Here is a 6648-nt window from a genome sequence, read left to right as displayed (position 1 = left end):
TCTAATTTTATTCTTCCTCTGTGACACGTCAGAATATGTTTATGCCAAGACTCTGAAATGCTCAATCCTGTACTCTCATACTCTGCTTTAGAGAATTAAAATAATAATAAGAATTAAATAAAAAATTTAAATGAAAAAAACAACAACAAAATAAACAATGATGGAAGGCTGAAGCTTCTCAGTAGCAGTAATAACAATGAACATACTGTATACCTATGTGCAGTTCTATCACCAAAACTCATTCATTACAGAATATTAACTCCTTTTGAAACACTCATATCTTTACAGACTTTGTTTCTGAAGTAATTCCAGTCTTTGGCTGAAAAACTGATGTGCGGTGTGCTTTCACGAAGAAAACTTTCATCAAGCTCTCTTGTATAAAGATAAACTGATCCGTGCTCAAACAAGAATCCCGACATTCTAAAATCTTCCACCGCCCATTCAAACTGAGGCGCCCAAGCCTTTCGGGCCAGAAAATCAGCCAATGTTGTTGGGGGAGTCTTCTTTCTGGGAGTCATACTCATTACAACAGGATCTATAATTATACGTCGTTTTGGAGTCGTTACTCCTAATTGATTACCTGCGATGTCCATGATTGAGGATGAGGCCGGACACGCCCTAATACACACACCCATTTTCACACCTCCATGTCTTTGTTGTTCGACCTTGCTATGACCCCAATCTTTTTTTTTCTTTTTCTTAGCCCCGAATGTTACTCAACATCAAAAATATTTTCCTTAATGTGTAGCCTACTAATCCTGACGCAGCCTGTTCACAGCTTATTCCAGCAATCTGGTAGAAAGATTGTTTTAGACAAAGTATCAAGGGTCGTGAATTATGTGTGTGCTACACACTCCTGTACAGTAGTTGGCAGTTTGCACCTAAACGTTGTTAGCAACCCGCTCTTAATCAGGAGAAGCAGCAGCAGCAGCAGCAGAAAGAAAAAGAGTCGGAGTCACAGATAAGTTCATAAGCTAGTTTGATGCAATCAACTGAAAAATTTAAACTTTAAAAATTTTTTGGCCATTCCTATAGTTTGCAGACTGCTGGATGTTATTGTTGTGTCCCTGGCATTAATGTACATTTATCTTATGAAACCTGCGATGACTTTAACACCTAAAAGTGCAACAGCATTTAAATATGACTTTTGTTAGTGAATATTAATGTTACCTCTAGAAATTTATGGTAGCAGACTTTGATCTAAGGAACACAGCAGTCTTTTTAAAAATAACACATGCCAGGTATAGGCCTACTGTGCTGTGTAAGTCACTTGTTGCTGACAAAAAAGTGTCTGAAACAAAAACAAATCTAAACCCTGTATGAGAGCAGATCAAGAGTATGATTTAGTTCTGTTTTTGCTTTAAACACAGGCACGTTGGAAGTCTGTCTTTAGGCTTCTTATACCGACATAGTTTTAAGTAGGCTATTTTTATTGAGCATGATAATCGTATAGGCTTGCTCCACGCAGTTGGATACAGTCAGAGATTATCCTCTGCGCATGCACAAAACAGAACTGACTGCATCGTGGGAAATGGGAAAACAAATTAAAAAAAATTAAGAAAACCTAAATTCGACCTATTATTTCGTTTTGATTTCCTTGTAGTATATTTCCCATTTCGAGCTGAAAGCAAGGAAACAAACATCAGTTTTCATATTTGGTTCATACAGAAAAATGAAATATTGATTTTTTTTTTCATTTTTGGATTTGTCAGATTAAATGGAATAATTGAATGATCGAATGATACACGGACTGTCCCTGCTTCGTTTCAGCCAGTCCTCTGATCAACAGAGATGTGTACGTACCTTATGGATGAAACAGATGGCAGCGATGAACAACAGCGGCAGGACCACCAGTCTGGAGATAACAACTGCTGGATCTGATGAAACGCATCACGTCAGATCACATGACATCATGAACAAACTTCAGTGATGTTAAATCCTCTAAAATTCCTTCAACATGGGGTGGTGATGGCGCAATGGATAAGATGCCTGCCTTTAGTGTGAGAGACCCAGGTTCAACTCCCCACTGTGACCCATGCACCATGTGTCCCTGAGCAAGACAGTTAACCCCCTGAGGCGTGCGACCTCTGGCATGTATAGCAATTGTAAGTCTTTGGATAAAAGCGTCAGCTAAATGAATAAATGTAGCATATAGCTGAAATGACACAGGTGAGTTATCATCAACATCTGTTAAAGCAGTAAGCCTCCAGACAACAAAGGAAGCTTTGCCTTTACAAAAGACACTGAGACTGATGGTCATACCTGAGCAGGTGATCTCCATAATTGAGGAAGATGAACCTAATGATACACACTCCCTCAGAGCAGATCCAGACTCCACACAGTCAGAGCTGATCTCCCATCCAGGTCTGTCTGAGGAGTCATTTTTCTCTCTTACAGAAACAGCAGAGCCACAGTCCAGCTCTCTACAGACTGCAGCTGCTGACGTCAGTATCCAGTTAGAACCATAAACTGGTCTCCAGTCTCCTCGTTTCACCTCCAGTGTTCCTGCACATCGACTGGCTCCTCCCACCAACCTGACAGGTTCTGAACAGAAACAAGACAGTCATCAGCAAAACAAAGTATTTCATTAGAACAGAGATGAAGCCAAGTCAAAGCTGCAGCTCCTCTTCTACCTGAGCAGGTGAGTCCAACAGCTTTTCCAGGTGAGGAGGATATTTAATTATTAGCTTCATAGATGAGCATGTTAGCCTGTTGCTGCATATCAGATGGACTGCTGAGTTCCAGGGTGGAAGAAGTATGTGAACCTTTGGATTTAATAACTGGCAGCAATAACCTCAACCAAATGTTTTCTGTAGTTGCAGATCAGACCTGAACAACAGTCAGGAGGAATTCTGGACCCTTCCTCTTGTTTACAAATCTGTCTCAGTTCAGCAATATTCTTAGGATGTCTGGTGTGAATCGCTCTCTTGAGGTCATGCCACAGCATCTCAGTCAGGTTGAGGACAGGACTCTGACTGGGTCACTCCAGAAGATCAACTCAAGTCAATTTATTTATAAAGCACATTTCAAAACAGGCACTGTTGAACAAAGTACTGTACAAAGTACCATTAAATCAAGGAAAAGATGTACTTTCTTCTGCTCAAGCCGTTCTGTTTATGATTTACTTCTGTGTCTTGTGTCGTTGTCCTGTTGCATCACCCATCATCTGTTCAGTTTCAACTGGCAGACAGATGGCCTTACATTCTTGATAAACTTTGGAATACATTTTTCCATCGATGATAGCAACCCTTCCAGGCCCCGAGGCAGTAAAGCAGGCCCAAACCATGATGCCCCCTCCACCATACCTCACAGTTGGGATGAGGTTTTGATGTTGGTGTGTGTACCTCCCAAAAAAAACCCTCTACTTTGGTTTCCAGCAGTGGTGGTTCACATCAGGCAATGCTTCATGAAAATAGCAACATTTTGCAAATTTATAGGGCAGCTCTAACCAACACCAACCAATCTCGTCTCATTGATTGGACTCCAGGTTGGCTGACTCCTGACTCTAATAGGCTTTTGGAGAAGTCATTAGCCTAGGGGTTCACATACCTTTTCCACCCTGCACTGTAAATGTTTACACGGTGTGTTCAATAAAAACATAAAAGCATATAATTGTTTGTGTGGTATTAGTTTAAGAAGTGTTTTTCTATTGTTGTGACTTAGATGAAGATCAGATTACATGTTATGACCAATTTATGGAAAAATCCAGGTAATTACAAAGGGTTCACATACATTTCCTGCAACTATATGAGTTGTTCTGACAGACGCAAAACCCCATTCGGGACTGTATGTTAGAATGAGACAAGGACGTAGAAAATGATTGTAAGTCAGAAATCTCCCCAGAAATCCACATGTTAACTTCTGTGGCTACGAAACAGTGCATTCCACAGTCCCAAACAGAGCACGGTTGCGTTTCAGGTTTTAGATGCGTATATTCCAAAAGTACATTACTTTTACATTACATTACCACGCTGTCACAAAATGTCTGTGACTCACAGCGTGAGAGCAAGTCCGCTTGATTACTATCATGGAGTACTCTGGTGTCGCATCAGCTGGGAGTTGTTTCACATGGAGTCAAAGTTATCCATTTTCACAGTGTTGGGCAAGTTACTCAGGAGTTGTAATAAATCACTTAACTCAGGGCGGCTGTAGCTCAGGAGGTAGAACGGGTTGCCCACTAACCTGAAGATCGGCGATTCAATCCCCAGCTCCTCCAAGCTCAATGTTGAAGTGTCCTTAGGCAAGACACTGAACCCCGAATTGCGTGTGTGAATGGTAGTTCTGTTTGAGCATTTACATTTAGTCCTTAAAAAAGTAATATTACTTTACTTATCACTGGGTATTAAAGTAGTTACATTACTGTATTACTCCCAAAAAGTGTCGGACAGTCGGTTTAGCAGCTTATTTTAAAATGGAATCTTACTGGAACAATAATTAACCTGAGGAGTCAACAAGCAGCCAAACTGAACAGCCTCTCCAGACCAGATGATGCTGTACAGTACAGGCTCTGGATATCAGAATCAGATAAACTATGTAACTAAATAAAAAATAAAGTAGGTCTCTTCGGACTTTTTAACTAACAGCATATTCATAAAAGCAGCATGGACATGGTTTTAAAAAAAATATATGCATCTTGGACTTTCACACTATAATGGCATTCCTTCCAGCTATGGAAAGAACGCCTCTCTCCCTGACAGCTGACTTGAACAACAGAAGATCCGGCTTCTCAACTGCTCATGACCTGCTGAGCAGTCGCACATTCTTGTCAAGGACAACCAAACAAGTGTATGTATCACCTGTGCAGGTGATCTCTATGATGGAGGAAGAGGAACCTGATGATACACACTCCCTCAGGCCATATCCAGACTGAACACAGTCGGAGCTGATCTCCCATCCAGGTCTGTCTGAGGAGTCCTTTCGCTCTCTTATAGAAACAGCAGAGCCACAGTCCAGCTCTCTACAGACTGCAGCTGCTGACGTCAGTATCCAGTTAGAGCCATAAACTGGTCTCCAGTCTCCTCGTTTCACCTCCAGTGTTCCTGCACAGCGACTGGCTCCTCCCACCAATCTGACAGGTTCTGAACAGAAACAAGAGAGTCATCAGCAAAACAAAGTGTTTCACTAGAACAGATGAAGCCAAGTCAAAGCTGCAGCTCCTCTTCTACCTGAGCAGGTGAGTCCAACAGCTTTTCCAGGTGAGCAGGTGTTTCTAGCTGAGCCTGAGCTTCTACAGTCCAGGAGAGCAGACTCATTACCTCCACACTGGAACTCTTTGGTCCACATCGGAGCCTCCACTTCTCCATAGAGCGCCCCCTGGAGGACTGAAGGAGCCCCACAGCCAAGCTCCCTACAGACCACCTCTGCATCCTGCTGGTCAAAGTCAGCTTCACACACTGAGGACCACCTCTGGTTATACTGGTTATACTGGTTAGACTTCACCTCCAGTCTGCCTGAACACAGACCAGTCCCATTCACCAGCCTGACAAAGACTGAGACAGAGAGAGCACATTCAGATCCTGACACAAGCTTTTATGTATAACAATTTTACAAAAGAAGCTATTTATAGGATTTGAAAATGTCTTTGGCACCATCTTGGTAACATCAATAATCACACTGTGGTAGACAGCAATGTGCGACGAATAAACACAAAACATCTACAACCTCAATAGGAGGTGGAGTTGGGCAAGCCTGAGCTCTTCTGCTAATTTGTGCAGTATAAAGAAACTAAATTAAGGATGGGATCATCGCTGTGTGCACCATTTTAGTGGTTCTGTTAGGCTTGGCTATGAACATGGTTCTCAAAGCAGTAGAGGTAGAGCCCCCCATCAGAGCCCAGCTGAGTTTTTAACCTACGAAGTCCAGGTCCATAGTCTTGGCGGGATAGGTTCACTGGAAGGTTTTGAGTCTTCCTGATCCCGTCAGTAAATGAGATGCAGTATCGCTGAATCAGTGAGTTTGGGACAGACAAGACTTGCAGAGTAGGAGGAAGTTTGTGCCGGGAAGATCATAGGAATGCGGTAGCAGCAAGGACCTGATGGGATTAAGGCATTGACTGCAAGGTCCTGATTGGTTGGTTCGCATGAACTGTGATATTGGGATGCTCATTCTAACGAAAATCAGGCTTAAAACAAAAAGTACAAAATGTACCAGAAATATTTAACAGCCGACTCCTCAGAGTATCTTTGAGTAACACAGACAACTGAACAAGACCAGTGGTCCAACCAAAATTTAACAGTTAACTTTCATGAAGTGAAAACATATCGTGGGAGTGTCAAAAACACAGACAGCACACAAAAAGATGCGGGTATCTATAACAAAGAATTTCCCCTCAGCGATAAATAAAGAATTCAGATTCCGGTAAAATTTACACAGAGCAGTGGATACGATTCGCCTCTATCCTGATTGCCAGGGATCACAGACCTGGTAGGCTTTGTGTGCCTGTTGAGGTTAGCTGCAGAGGCTTCAACAGCAACTCCCTACGCAGGACCATAAAGCTCTGTGTAAGACCAAGATATCGAACTGTTGGAATCCAACACTTGGCCGGTGTGTAAGAGCTTCTAAAGCCTCTGATTGAGTCTAATATCAGTGGATCGGTGTGGTGCTAATGTGTATCATGGTTTAATGATGATGGACTCTTTGCCTACCTAA

The sequence above is a fragment of the Micropterus dolomieu genome, linkage group LG14, assembly GCF_021292245.1.
Source record: "Micropterus dolomieu isolate WLL.071019.BEF.003 ecotype Adirondacks linkage group LG14, ASM2129224v1, whole genome shotgun sequence".
NCBI classification, from domain to species: domain Eukaryota; kingdom Metazoa; phylum Chordata; class Actinopteri; order Centrarchiformes; family Centrarchidae; genus Micropterus; species Micropterus dolomieu.
The sequence above is the reverse complement of the archived record's forward strand: the minus strand, read 5'-3'. Positions refer to the sequence as shown.